At 40.1% G+C, this 15,320-nt stretch overlaps 1 protein-coding gene and 1 long non-coding RNA gene across 13 annotated transcripts in view; one reads left to right on the top strand and one right to left on the bottom strand.

Moving 5' to 3' along the window:
• SLC4A4 (solute carrier family 4 member 4) overlaps positions 1 to 15,320 on the bottom strand; it is a 375,082-nt gene that overhangs the window by 169,740 nt on the left and 190,022 nt on the right. The gene's annotated exons all lie outside the window — the stretch shown is intronic.
• LOC143787775 (uncharacterized) overlaps positions 1 to 15,320 on the top strand; it is a 61,389-nt gene that overhangs the window by 16,734 nt on the left and 29,335 nt on the right. Inside the window, exon 2 of the long non-coding RNA XR_013218463.1 lies at positions 12,866 to 13,045. This is a non-coding gene — a long non-coding RNA (uncharacterized LOC143787775). The remainder of the gene's footprint in view (positions 1 to 12,865; positions 13,046 to 15,320) is intronic.

Here is a 15,320-nt window from a genome sequence, read left to right as displayed (position 1 = left end):
GCTTCCCCATGTATATTTAAAATGTGTTTGCTGGTCAATATATTAATTATCTGTGTGTAGCCCTATGGTAGCACTACATCTCCCTTGTTTCTTTTTTGAGTGTTCTATTCATAGGGGAACACGAAACAATGAATGGAAGGGAAATGAGGTGTGTCTATGGCCTCAGTGTGCAGTTACATGCTGGAAGAGACCGTTCTACCCCCCTCTCCTCTGTGCACACTGATCTCTTATCAGTGTGGGATTTTAGATTCATTCTTTCTTGTAGTTCATTACACTAGGTCAAGCGTGGACAGAGCAGACCTAAGCCAACAACATGAAGAGTAGCTTACAAATGCACGCCTCATAGCTGAAGTACATCATTCATTACAAAGAATAAGGGACTATTAAAGTATGAAATGGAACCAGGAGCAGAACAAAAAACACACTTAAGTATATGTGTGAGAACTGTAAGTGGCCTGCAATCGCCCTTTTACAAATCAAGCTGTTATGTTTTGCACTGATAGTGACATTGTTGTATTCAAATTCACATTTTTTACTTTTTGCTTTATTATTATATGTCATGTACAGTACTTTCAAAGTTTGGGTCCCTCCTGGCACATTCAGTAGGAGATGAAGAAATGTTGTCTTAAAGGAGTTGTCCGGGATTTTGCTTATTTTTTGCTATGGGGCTAAGATCTTACAGCCAGGCAGTTGATAACTACTTTGCTATTCTGCCCTGCACTGCTCTCTGCTGTTTCAGAGCAGTCACAGACCACAATTGCTAGCGATTGCACTGCTTCATTTGACCTCACGTCAACAAACCAACTTTTACAGTCTGCTCTGTCAACTGCGTATCAATACCAACATCATGGTGAATGACAGCTGGCTCCCCGCAGTTAGGCGGTGGGGATCTGGCTGTCAATCAGCATGTTATTGGCATAAATGAGCCGTTAACAGAGTAGAGGTAAAAAGAAGAAGCTGCTCTGTTGACATAATGTCAGCAGAAGATGCAGAATTGCCTGCAGTAGTGGTCAGTGAATGTCCTGAGCCAGCAGAGATCAGCAACAGGCCGAACAGGCATGTGGTTAGCAACTACCTGCCTGTTAGATCTTAGCCCCATACCAGAAAATAAGTAAAGTCCTGGATAACCTCTTTAACAATGGTCCCATGTGATGTGAAAGTTGTTCCTGGATTTCATTTTGCAGTTGTAGAAGGTGTCAATCAGAAAAGTTCACCACCATGGTGAATTTGCAATTGATAGTGCAACACAAGGTGTTGCATCGGAGTGCTATAAGTGTGCTTGCCGTTTTTGGAGATTGTGAGCACAGTAAGCGTATAAGGGACAGATAGACCTAGTCTAGACAGCCATAGAGCAGCACAATGGAGTGCCGTGAGAGAGGCAGAGAGAGTGGATGGAGTCTGAGAAGCAAAGTTCAAGACATCCTACCATGTGAGGGCAGGCAGAAAGGGAGAGTGCGACATGTCCAGCCACTGGAACTCCACAGGGGTATCGCTTACAGATTGAAAGTGAGCAGCAGCAGCTAGTGTGCCTGAGAGGCTATTACCCATGTATTGTTGCAAAAGCCCCCAAACAAGCTGGATTTTTGGACTAATATCTCTACAGTCACGATAAAGGCCAAAGTGAGTGCATTGGTGGGATGCTATAAGGCTACCAGAGATGGTAGTAACTCTTCCCATGCAATATGATGTTCCTACAAGTAAGCAGAAAGAAGCAGTAACTGTGTTACAGACTACAGACTGAATTTTTAAGGCCAATTCTCAATATTATTACGCTAATTTTCATTGTCTGTAAAGAACAAGCATGGAGCTGTGTGTGATCAGAGCAATTGCTTTGCTGACAATGATAGTGGACTACCAGGTATAGTGGCACCCAGGACATGCCAGTGCACCAGTATATAAGAGGCTTGTGTAGCCCCATAAACAATATCAAATTGGGTTATGCACTGGGGAAGTAGCACCCCTTAAGACCACAGCAGCACCTAAATTACTCCTGGAGGATTTATTGTGGGGCTTACAGTTCTCTAGGCATTCACAGACATTAATTATAACTATGCACTCCTCAAAGTGCCAATTACCATTACAATGATTATGCCTTATTGTGAGCAAGAAATAATATTCAAAATTTCTGTATCAACACTCTACTTCACCATCCCACGACTGTAGACTCTGACACATGCTAAATTAAATTAAATACAATGGTTTACATTATGCCTAATGCATTTAGCATTAAGTCATCTAAAAGCTTTCCAAAACCATAAATGCCACTACTTAGTGTTTCCTAAAGCACAATCAGTGTTTCAAGTCTCTTACTAGTTCTCATGAACATGAATAGGTTATTGGCAATAACATAGATTTAGGGCATGTGAACATAGTGTCTTTTTTAGTCTGATTGTGCCTGAAACCCACCTGAAAAGGCCTTGAAAACGACCCAAACATGACTATAATGCATGGCTAATATGTCAAAGTGATACTGTTGTGCACATTCTCCATCTTTTGTATGTTAGGGTTAAAAAAAAAGTATCATGCTTACTCTTAGGGCATGTTCCGCTAGGAAGGCGCACATGCTATACTTGACAGTATACAGAAAAAGATGGCGCTGCCGCAACAACACTGGCAATGCTATCAGTGAAGCGGTTTTGCCTGGGAAAGCTCGGTGGGTTACCCTGCATCTAAGAAATTCCGTCTGCAAACAAGCTTAAATTGTTTTTAGATCCAAAGTTTTGGTGAAGAAGTATATTGGATTGTAGTTTGCCAAATCCACGTTCTCTTTCTGCTCCTTTACTCTACCGATCATTTGGCAAATTGCGGTAAAATCACAGATTCAATGCAATTACTTAATGCCACATTTAACCTTGATTTTTTTAGTGTAGCTTTTAAAGTACTTCATCCCAGTAAAGACAGCCTGAAGAACCTAAGCTTAGCAATATCCACATTATAAGGCTTTAGTTTGGTAGGCCGTTATTGTATGGTTACACAAGTTTAACCCTTAAAGTTTATATAATCCTATACCTGCCAAGGTATTCCATGCCAAACAAAGTTATCAATTTTGTCCAAATGAAGATTTTCCCAAAGACTGGTGACATGTTATTAAATACAGGGATTATACCAAAACTACTGTAGTATTGGTGTATGTTCACTAACAACATGCTTACAAACAGAAAATAATTGGTATCTATATGTCCTCAACATACAATATTTAAAAAGCCAAAATAGCCAACCGGTCTAGTACAGTTATTCTGAGTAGGTCCACAGATGCCGCCCCAGGGGTGACCAGCCACCGTTCCCATATATTTATAAACTTTTTTATTGAGTTCCTTTTAATGTAAGTACCTCTCTTCAGATATTATTAATTTTAGCTTTCAATTCCTCCAATGTTGGGGGATTATGGTCTAACCAGTGCAATGTTAAGAATTTCCTGGCCAGAAACAGTATTCTCAGAATGGCAGAAGTCACAGGGGATCGCAAATCTACCCCCACCCCCCAGAAGGCCCAGTATGCACACCCTAGGATCAAGTTATATGTGTATCCCGAATACTTGTTTAATCAGAGAAATTACCCCCACCCAGTAGTGGCCTATATCAACACATTCCCATAGCATATGGATCAGATGGGCCCCATTTGTACCGCATCTTGGACATGAGTCTTCAGTCCGAGACCGAATTTGAAACAATATATTAGGTGTCTTATATACCCTGTGGATAAGGAAAATTTGGGACATTCTTTGGGACTCAGATAGAGATATATAGGTGTTGTTTCTAGTATTTCATTCCATTATTCTTCAGATATGGGACCAACATCCTTCTCCCACATTGATCTGACCAACATGGGATGCTTATCTAGGTATAAGGGTAATAATATCCTGTAAATGGAGGAAATAAGGCCCTTCGTTTTAGATGCTGTAGCGATTAAATCTAAGATATTGTGGTTTGTGATATTTACGTTGGTAGTCTTAATTTGTGTCTGGAAGGCATGACGAAGCTGCAAATACTGATAGAAGGCTCTATGTGGAATGCCATAACCAGAGCGAATCTGATCAAAAGTTTGGATTGATCCGTCACGTATTATTTTGGTCCATAGTGGATATTTAGAAGATTGGCGTCCACTCGGTCGTGTTTCGAGGTGCTGGTGAAATGGGGTATGTAACCCCTTGACCAAAGCAACAGAGATTCACCACTCACTCTGAATTGTTTGTGAAGGCAAACATAAACAAAGCTGCTGTTAAATGTGTGACAAAGTTAGACGTTTCGACCCTGCCAGGGTCTTTCTCACTAAGTCGCTTGTTGTGATCAAGGGAATATTATTTCTTAGGAAGGAAATACTTCATAAGTTATTGGCTGTAAGATCCTGTGCTGTCATGGCTTCACGTGATGCCCCGCACCTATGTGGCTGTTTGAGTGTATAATTCATAGTGGGCGGCAGATGTAACCATGCCCTGGTACTGATTGACAACCAGCTCAGAAGTGCATCAGAACAGGGCTGGCTGTCAGTCAGTGTCAGGGCATGGGTAAAGTCGCCACTCACTGTGTACTGAGTGGTTATTGAAGCCGCACCGGCCATACCTCTGTGACTGAGAACCTGAGACTACCGGGAGGAATAAAGTTAATTTTCTTCTAGCAGCTGAGCTTTCAGTGCGGCCGCCGCATGGTTTTTAGAATGCTATTAACCTGCAGATTAACCCTACAGCTGCAGGTTAACAGCGTTTTTTCATGTGACAGGTTACCTTTAACCTCTTCATGAACTTGGGTTTTTCCATTTTTGAGATTCCGTTTTTTGCTCCCCTTCTTCCCAGAGCCATAACTTTTTTATTTTTACATCAATATGGGCAAGTGAGGGCTTATTTTTTTGACACTGTGTGTGAGGGGGGAATAATGGCAATTGATTGCTAGAGTGTTGGATAGGAGACAAGTATATTTTCTACAAGCAGGAAATGACCATGACAGACCTATTTAATTCTTCACTATTCTTTCCCCCCCTCCATTTTACTGTAACTGATGATAATACAATATCTGCATAACTTTCCATCCAACATAAATATAAATTGTATGTTCTTATCATACATTCTCTAAGAATAGACAAAAGGGAGTAAAAGGAGCCAAATGACCACCAGTGTGGTGTGTGGTGGGCAGCTGTATGTACAGTGAGCGAATTCATTGCCTCCTACATGACTTTGTACAAAGGAAGATAAAACATAAAGTGCTAAAAGGGTTGTCTAGTCTTTAGTAAAGAAAGATTGATTACTACTGTATAAGGAAAAGTTCTACAACTTCCTAATATTTATTTTGCCACAGTTTTTATTAGGATATCTGCTTGCTCCCATTGTAGAGAAACATACAGAACATTCAAAGACCAAAACCCCATATTGGCCACATACTGCCTACACAGCTACTTGGTTTGTGACATAAGAGAAAGAAAATAGATATGTTTGAATATATTTACCATAATATAAAATAATACATGCAAAAAAATAGGAAAATCAAAATCTATGCTTCTTCTATTTAGGTAGTTATGATTGGCAACATGAAATTAAGGGATTGATGACCTCCACCACTTCACACTTAGCTGCGATATGATTCATACAATGATAAGCAACTGAGAACAAACATAAATAAGAAATAAAGCATATTACCACATTTTATGTTCATATCTGTCCTGTTAATAATGAATTAGAATTCCCGGCACTCTTTCACTCATAACGTCCGACTTTTGTGTCTTCCAAATAGTGTAAAAAAACATCTTGCTTCCTTATAAGCATATAGTAGCTTCATACCAATGCCGAGATCATAACAATGGCATGAAAGGGCTCCTTTCTCAGGCTCCCTTGTCCCCCAACTACCCAAAATAAAAATAAACCTACACTGTTTGACATTACAATATGCTCCATAGAACCACAGTGGCCTGCATACTAATATACACCTGATATTCTGCAGCACGCACAGGCTGCCTCTAGTGGCAGCTGCAAGGAGACAGCTTGTCTGAAATCTGCACCCATGCAGGCGATTTGGAATTCTGTATCAGAAAAATAAAGTATATTTATAAAAAATAAAATCCGGATGAGAATCTGAACCTAGAAATTACATCATTCATAAAAGGACGCTGTTCACTTTAGGACTTCTAACTTTACAACTTCTCTAATTATTTCTCATCAATCCAATTCCTTGAACTTGGATTATCTGAATTTTTAATCTAGCTTCCATGGATCTGAGTATCAGCAAATAAATAAAAACACATCGCATTCATGGAAAATTTCTACATATATAGTGACCTGTGTACATTAGTACTTGGAACATTAGTACTTATAAATAAACAACAGGCCTCGATGCCCAATACTAATTTATACAAAAATACTGTAGAAAATTAAAAAATAGGAACATGAATAGTTCCTGTATCGTGGACTAATACAATGTATCTATTGAAGTGAATAGGAAGGGTGTTGCAGTTCCTGAAAATGGCCACTATGAAGTGTATGGTGCCCTGCTGTCCCAGCTCTGTACGATGTGTATATCCGGCCTGCAAGGAGCCATCAGTGTGGCTGTTATACCCCACCCATGTGACACTGATCACCTATCCTAAGGACAGATCATTGATATCGAAGTCTTGGAAAACCACTTTAGCCATTTGGTGACATACACCATACATGTGAGGGACAGGAGTTGGGAGAAATCTATAGTGTGGCCCTGTGGGTGCCTGCTGTGTTATACCTCTGGCACTCAGGAGTAACTACTGTGATACAGTGAGGGTGATCAATGAGTGGAACAGGCTGCCACGAGAAGTAGTGCGTTCTCCTTCAATGAAAGTCTTCAAACAAAGGCTGGACAGACATCTGTCTGAGATGGTTTAGTGAATCCTGCATTGAGCAGGGGGGTTGGACACGATGACCCTCGAGGTACCTTCCAACTCTAACATTCTATGATTAGTTAGCTCCTTTCATAACAGTTCAATCACTTACAGTACACGCTGCTGTCAATCGCGACAGTAACTTTTAAAAGGTTAGAAAAGGTCGATGTCCCTTCCTATTTCTATTCCCATCGGCCCACTTGTAATGGGGAGGGAGGGTGAATGGAATTGTCATGGCAGCTGGGGCCTACTGAAGGCCCCCACATTTGACATTTTGTGCACCTATGAAGGATACAGGACAGTAATTATTAAATACACCGCAATACCATACTATTGCAATGTATTGTCTAAGTGATCAAGTGACTGAACTTTCAAGGACTAACAAAATTAATCAAAACTAATTAGCATAACATAAAAATATAAATATATATAAGTTAAAATCACTTCTTTTCACAAATCATAAACAGCTAAATCTAAAATATAGGAAATGATTAATGGGCTTGGCAATGCCGCATACATAATTGTCCAAATTTTAAAATATTTTAATTTTTAGCCCATACAGTAAGGGCAGATCTGAAAATTAAAAAAATTAAAATTTCCGGAATGCTGTTTTTGGTCGCTTCACTTCCGCTCTCCATCCCCCAAAAAAAGAATAAAAAGATATCAGAAAGTCATACGATACCACAGTACCAATAGAAACTACAGCTTGTCCCACAAAATGTGAAATTGCATATAATTATGTTGACTGCAAAAATTAAAAAAAGCCATTGCTTTCAGAACATGGTGACTGAAGACATTTTTTGCAGGTTTTTTTTTCATAAACTTAACGTTGTGAAAAGAAAGTGGTGGAATTAGTGCTTATTATTAGTGATGAGCGAGTATGCTCGGGGGTCCTCTGAGTATTTTTTAGTGCTCGGAGATTTAGTTTTTCTGCACCGCATCTGAATGATTTACATCTGATAGCCAGCATACGTACATGTGGGGGTTGCCTGGTTGCTAGGGAATCCCCACATGTACTTATGCTGGCTAACAGATGTAAATCATTCAGCTGCGGCGATGAAAACTGAATCTCCGAGCACTAAAAAATACTCGAAGGACACCTGAGCGTGCTCGGGAAATCTCGAGTAACGAGTATACTCGCTCATCACTACTTATTTTCAATTTCACCACACTTGGATTTTTTTCCAGTTTTTCTGTCCATTATATTGTATGGTAAAATAAATGGTGTCATTTAAAACTAAAAAACGTTCTGTAAAACAAAATACAGGCGCTCACACGGCTATGCTGACAGAAAAATAAAAAAAGTTACGGCTCTTGGAAAGTGAAGAGGAAACAACAAAAGCAAAGACATGAAAATTAGCCACATATGTAAAAAAGCCCTTTGTTTTACTGCTACACTTGGATGTGCTCCTGTAGACAGACAGTATATAAGAATCCTAGATGGACAAAGTGGTTGTGTAGTAGTGTGGACAGTGACATCCACTGGCTGCACAGTGACACTGCCCTGACACCGGAGGTGAACCACTAGGAATCACACATAAGTATGTGTCAGATAAGACAGACTCTACAACCTTAGCTTACTGAAGGATTTGCTCTGCTCACCAAATAACTTACATAACTGGATCATAAGGACTGTTCGTAAATCATTATGCCAAGCCCAGAAATGTGCGTGACCCCTGTCGAAAACACAAAACTCTTGATAATCCCAAATCCATTTTTAGAAGCGGCATCTGCTATAAGTAAATACAAATAAGCAGTAAAGTACTCGGGCCCAAATAGAGAGCATCAATTATGAAAATTAGGAGTCTTTTACAGCACTTAAGGTGGGCATACCATTCATATACATTCAGTGGGGTCCCACGTGCTGTTCCCCGACCAATAACTCTAAATGTAGCAGCCCCAGGATAAACCCTTTGCCACTATGGCTCCTGTTGGCTTCACTCTACATTTTTTGGGGAAACCACATAGTAATTAGCTAATTTGGGCTGGCGACGCAGTTATTTTGTAGTTCTATTGTCATGTTTGTTTTATTTTAGTAAGTGAACCCTTCTAATAACCTTACAGGCAGGTACTTAGTAAATAACTGTAAATAAGTAAAAAGCAAAAAGTGCATCTAAATAACACAGTTTTTAGTTATACTGTTTTTGATCAAAAATAGCATAAAAGCCATCCCATTGGACATTTTGCAGTGGTCTCTTAATTTTTTGCCAGAGCTGTATTTTTGTTTCCTAAAATACAAAGGCAATGGGTCATCTATAACGTTATCCCTTTTAAAGATCATTTCATCGTCAACTTGCTTATCTGTTCACAATAACAGTCATTTTGACCAGAGGTGCCCAAACTTTGCCATTGTAAATAGTCTTGAGCATTCAGAGAAGTGGTAGATCTGCGATTGATAAAACAGTGATTTTAGCAAAATATCAGCAAGCAGCCCAGTTACTGGAATAAGGGTCTGTGCCCCCACATCATGCTGTTCTCAATGGGACAGCAAAAACCTGGTGACCGATTTCCTTTAACTTTTGGCCAATTCAAAACTCTATAGCAGATACTTGGCAGTATTTTTCTAATATTTGTTCATTTCTACTGCAATATTTTATCATCATTTTTTTTTAGTATATCTCAAGAGCTTCATTTGAAACCTGACACTATATAATGAAGACTTCTTAGAGAAGGACGATTGAATCAGCTGTGCCTTGTATGTTCTAGACCAATTCATAGCCCTCTAATTTGCTTTCCCATCACCGATGGCCCCTTGGCTAAGCAAAGACACTAGGCCAAAGAATGAGAGATCTTTTCACTTGGGTGATTCTTTCTCTGGTAAAAGACAGAGTTTACATTTACTAAATAAATGATTCCACTTCATGTGGAAAGGCTAAGAAAAATCTAAAGAGAAAAGGGGGAAAAGTGGAAAACAGTAGGCGGAAATAAAGAATGAGTGGACTTGGCAAGTATCAAAGGCAGCACTGTGTGACAGCACAAAAACTGCTCGCCAATAGCTTGGTGCTCGCTTCCTGTGCGAAAATTGCACAGACGGCTATTGTTCCCATGAACATTAAGTAAAGTTTCACCACGGCATACAAAGACGTCGAATAGACAAGTACAAGGAAGTGAAGCCGCGATATTTCTCTTACCCCAACATGTGATAATATGGCGATTGCATACAAAAATGCACAATGACTAAAGAAATCACCTGGACAATGCCACTCACCAAGTATGTATTGTAGCAGTGCCGCTCTCACAGTAAGCAACAGTCCCGGAGGCACAGGGGTCAACTGCTCTGTTCTGAGACATTGATTCATGGGCCTTTAAAATGTTGCAAGACACTGGCACCAAATACCCTGCAAGCAAGACACGTTGAATACCGGCATCAATCCAAGACATTTCCAGTTGGCTTTTCTGGGATGAATCTTTCCCTTCTACAATCCAAAGATACGGATAGCTGTAAATAAGATGATCCATACAGTTCATAAAACTGTACATGATTATAAAAACAGAAAAGTGCCCTACATAATAAACACGGAGGACCGTGATGCTAACAAAAAACCTATGTAGAAAAAAAGTGCATGCGCCCCTTCGAAACGCGCGTCAAGGGGGTACATTGGAGCCTTCTGGACCCTGGCTCTTACTGATATGTTTACATGTTGTACTATTGATCCATCTTTTGCCCCTGGATTCTCCTATGACTCATGTAATCTCTGCCCCCAATTCATTATATATGCACCGCCAATCTCATTAGGAGTCCTTCTACCTAACCATGCTGCACTTGCATTTGGACACTTTATCAACATAGACGGCATAACACCTCCTTTTTTCAATATCTGTTTGTTATCCATTACAAACGCTACATCTACTATTTATTGGACTAATCTTTTATAGATTCTATTTGATACTTAGGTCACTTGGACCATTTAAAGATGTTTTTTTACCCTTTTATGAAAACAAAGTTTTTTTGATTGATAATCCATAAGTCCACAACGCATATTTGTTTTTGTTTTTTATAACCCTTGGCACTTTTCTATACTGGTCAGATCGACTTTATTTTGCACATCGTGTCTTCACAGTTTTAACTTACATGGTTGTTGTTTGTAAATTTTACATTTTAAAATTGATTATAATAAAGTGTTGAAACTTTTAAGGCGATAGTTTTTTTTCTTCTTTCTGATGCATTTGTTTTTTGAAAGCTGCCTAGCCTAGGCATGTCACAATTTTGAAGGTTGAACAGCAAAAATGGTAGCAAGGGCAGGTGCAGATGACTGTATTTTCAGTATGAGTGTGATCTGACAAACCATTGGATCGAAATTGGACCAGTGTTATTCTATGGGGCCATGCACATGTCAGATTTTTTTTCTCAAATAGAACCGGTCCAGGGGAAAAAAAATAAATCGCAGCTTGACCAAGTTTGATCCGATATTCGGATCACATTCGGCCATACAAGTTAATGAGTCTGTGGAAAACATAGGACTGCATTCGGATAACATCTGAGTGCAGTCCAATTTTTTATAATCTAGCTATGATAAATCCTAGATAACAATCAATTAAATGAAAGTCCCAACGAAAGACTTTTACTGGGCAACTCTGGAGGCAGACAAAGCTATTCTAATTTTATAAAAAGGGAGTTGACATTAATTGTGATGCCGTTGGCAAATTTTGGTCATAGCTACACCTTATGACATAACTTGAAGCTTGTGGACCCCATTGTGAAATCTCTAACAGGGTCCCTAACGATCAAGGGTTTTTAGTACTATTAGTCTTGTCATAACACCAAAAGGATCTTTTGGGCCTCTCTAGGATAATGGGCCTCTCTGGGATACTGAGCCCCTCTAGGATACTGGGCCTCTCTGGGATACTGAGCCCCTCTAGGATACTGGGCCTCTCTGGGATACTGAGCCCCTCTAGGATACTGGGCCTCTCTGGGATACTGGGCCTCTCTGGGATACTGGGCCTCTCTGGAATACTGGGCCTCTCTGGAATACTGGGCCTCTCTGGGATACTGGGCCCCTCTAGGATACTGGGCCTCTCTGGGATACTGGGCCCAAATACCTTTGCATACTTGCATACATGGCTCTTTCGAAAGCCATAACTTTCACACTTATTCCCCATCTCTCTATGACCTGTTCCCTTCCTCTCAGAACAAAGAAATCTCCTGGTATAGATGGCTATTAGGAGGTTTCAGTCACGTTCATCTGAAAATTTGTTGACTCGGGAATTATTTTGGGAGAGATGGCAAATATCGGAGAATTACTAAATATAGTCAAAGAAGTACATTGGCCTAGTTGATTTATGAAATTTAATTCCTAAAATTTGATATTGTTCATCATGATATCCCAAGAACTTACAATAGGGCTCTAGGTAACACAACATCATGATGCACAGGGGTCTGCAACATCTGCAGAAAGCCTTCTTAGCTTCGGCCACTTTCAGGTAAAGCATATTGGCTCCTACCGCAAGTTCATTACATGTGATCTCTGTTCCATTTCACCAAGCAGCATATACTTAGAACAGTCTGAAAATCCTGGAGCAAAGGCAGAGTGTCACATCTGACTGCTTCAGAAACACTGGCTCCTTATAAATCTCACGTCTGTTCAGCAGTCCTAGACATGGCTTTGGAACAATGACCTCGGCGCTGAACTGTGATGCCCACAATATCAGAACGCAATGCAGCCAACAAGAGATCCATCCTACTGGCTCAAACTTGTTAACACAATATCTGGCTAAAACCGCTACATAAGCTAAAATCGTGAAAGAAGACTATTGTTAAATCTAACTTTGCAAATAAGATTACGTGGAATTTACTTTCAAGGGAAAGCTGGATTTTCGATGTGAAAATGCTAAAAGCACCATTCGCATTCCCCCGGCTAATGTAAGATTCACAATACCGTTTTCGAGCAATAGACAGGAATGTAGACGGTAATATGTGAGGGCAACAACATATTTCACAAGATTTTCTCAGCAGCATGATATAAATACACCGAATGAAGACAGGCACTGTAAGACATCTGAAAATACTTATTAACCTATTTTCTCTTCTCAGCTTCCCCTGCAAGGCCTCTACATGTAACATCCTCATATCTGGCTCTCATCAAAGAAGCTATCACTCACATCCTTCCTCTCTCATCCAGCCTAAAGCATGTGCTCATCGCGGAGGAGTCAAAACCGTGGGATGTCTCATGTACAGCGTAACGCAGTCCAAACCTACAAGACCCATGAGAGGGTGAGTGGCATAAATGGGTCAGTAGTCTACGTCTATGTGCCAGGGCGCACTGGTCGTGGTTTGCAGTAAAATGAAGAATTATAGGCAAGATGTATTGGTGCACATAGATCCATGAAAAGTTCATATAAATCCATAAAAAACAGTCAATTTTCTATTCTGCACCATAATAATGAAAGCTAATGTTGGCAGTGATCTAAAGGAAAAGTGGTGGCATGTCTCCGATCATGGAGCATGCACTAATCCCATGGCAGTTCTCATTACAGAGTAGGCATCTCTCTGCTGTCAACAGAGGGGTGCACTCAGGATGGTACCGGGGCTTTGGTGGGTATAAGATGATTCATACTGTGGGTACACATGCAAATATTCCATTGGTGAAGTCTATGATTTTTGAGCTACCATAGAATTCTATCATAACGAGATCAATCCCTTTGGCACAATTCATAGATTTTGATTACTGACAGCGCTGTAAACAATGGACCAATGACTTGAAGCCTATGAGCACTTTCCAAGGGCTTTAAGATATTTACAGTAGTGTTTTGTCTGAATATCAGCAGAGATCTCCGTTTATGTGTTTTAGGTCATATCAGAAAGAAATTTTTATAGGTTTTTAATGGAGCTGTCTTGAATGACAGAAAAATTTGGCTGTTAACTTCCAAAAATAGTGTCAAGGTTTGCGTGCTATATCGCAGTTTAGTAGCATTTCAATGTACGTTAGCTGCAATACTAGATAAAATTTGGAAATAGGTGCAGCACTGTTTTTTGGAAGACATCCACCACGTTTTTCTAATATTGGACTTAAGGTCTAAGGTCACAGAGCTGGCATATAAGACACCCCATAGACATGTATGCTCCATTGAGAATGTGGAATAAAAGGGTTAAAGGGTATAAAATGCAGTGGAAACCAAAGATCAGGCTTACTGAGATCCACCATGCTCAATTCTTCTACCACCTAACATCTATATTTCGGGAATAGTGGCCAGCCCTGCCTTATCAGGTTTAGCAGACTTACCAGTTACCAGTTTAACCTCCCTGATATCCGCCATGCACGTATGGTGCCGGTACATGGAGCGGGCTCAGAATCTGACCACGCTTCACATATGTCGTATCTGTTATACAGTAACAACAGTGGTTGGAGCTAGCATTGATTGATGCAGTATATCCATTTAGTTGTCCTTGTAAGTCACTGAAAGTGACATTTAAATGGCTTGGCTGCCAATGCACCTGCTCTCATTGGTTGCCCCATTGATGCCATCTACAACTGAAGGTCCCCTTTAATGTAATCTTGGTGCTTCAAGGAGAATTTAATTTTTAACTGTAATACAGTAGTATTGAACAAGCAATAAAACAATTGCAAATTTAAGGTCCGTAAGGGAGCTAAAAAAAAAGTGAACCATTAAAAATACAAAAATGCAAAAAGAAACTGTATGCACCAATAAAATAAATACCAATAAAAACTACAGCTAACAAAGCAAAAAAAAACAAGACCTCACAAAACTCCATCAATAGAAAGCTATGTTATGGGTTCTAGCATTCCAAAACTCTGATCTTCTGGAAAAGCCATTCTTTTATTGATTTGGAGGTAATCTTAGGGTCATTGTTGTGCTGAAAAGGGAATTCCTCTTCATCTTCAGATTTTTTTAAGAGGTCTGAAGGTTTTAATGCAAAATTGACTGATATTTGGAACAGTTTATAAAACCCTCAACCTTGATTAAAGCCGAATTTCCAGATGTCGAAAAATAGCCCTAAAGTATAATGCTGCCTCCATAATGCTTTACTGTATGTATGGTGTTCTTTAGGTGATGTGTAGTGTTGGCTTTGCATCAAAAATACCTTTTGCAACTATGGCAAAAAAGTGCAAACTTGGTCTCATCAGCCCATAACACTTTTCTCACATGCTTTTGGCAGACTTGATGTAGGTTTTAGCAAAACATAGCCGGACATAAATGTTTTACTATTTAAGAAAAATGCTTCCTTCTTGCAACCCTAAGGCTACTTTCACACTAGCGTTAACTGCAATACGTCGCAATGCGTTGTTTTGCCGAAAAAACGCATCCTGCAAAAGTGCTTGCAGGATGCGTTTTTTCTGCATTGACTAACATTAGCGACGCATTGCGACGCATTGCCACACGTCGCAACCGTCGTGCGACGGTTGCGCCGTGTTGTGGCGGACTGTCGGCTGCAAAAAACGTTACATGTCACGTTTTTTGCTCCCGACGGTCCACTTTTTCCGACCGCGCATGCGCGGCCGGAACTCCGCCCCCACCTCCCCGCACTT

Source organism: Ranitomeya variabilis, chromosome 1, assembly GCF_051348905.1.
Source record: "Ranitomeya variabilis isolate aRanVar5 chromosome 1, aRanVar5.hap1, whole genome shotgun sequence".
In the NCBI taxonomy this organism is placed as follows: domain Eukaryota; kingdom Metazoa; phylum Chordata; class Amphibia; order Anura; family Dendrobatidae; genus Ranitomeya; species Ranitomeya variabilis.
Note: the sequence above shows the minus strand (reverse complement) of the source record. Positions and strands in the feature narration are given on the sequence as shown.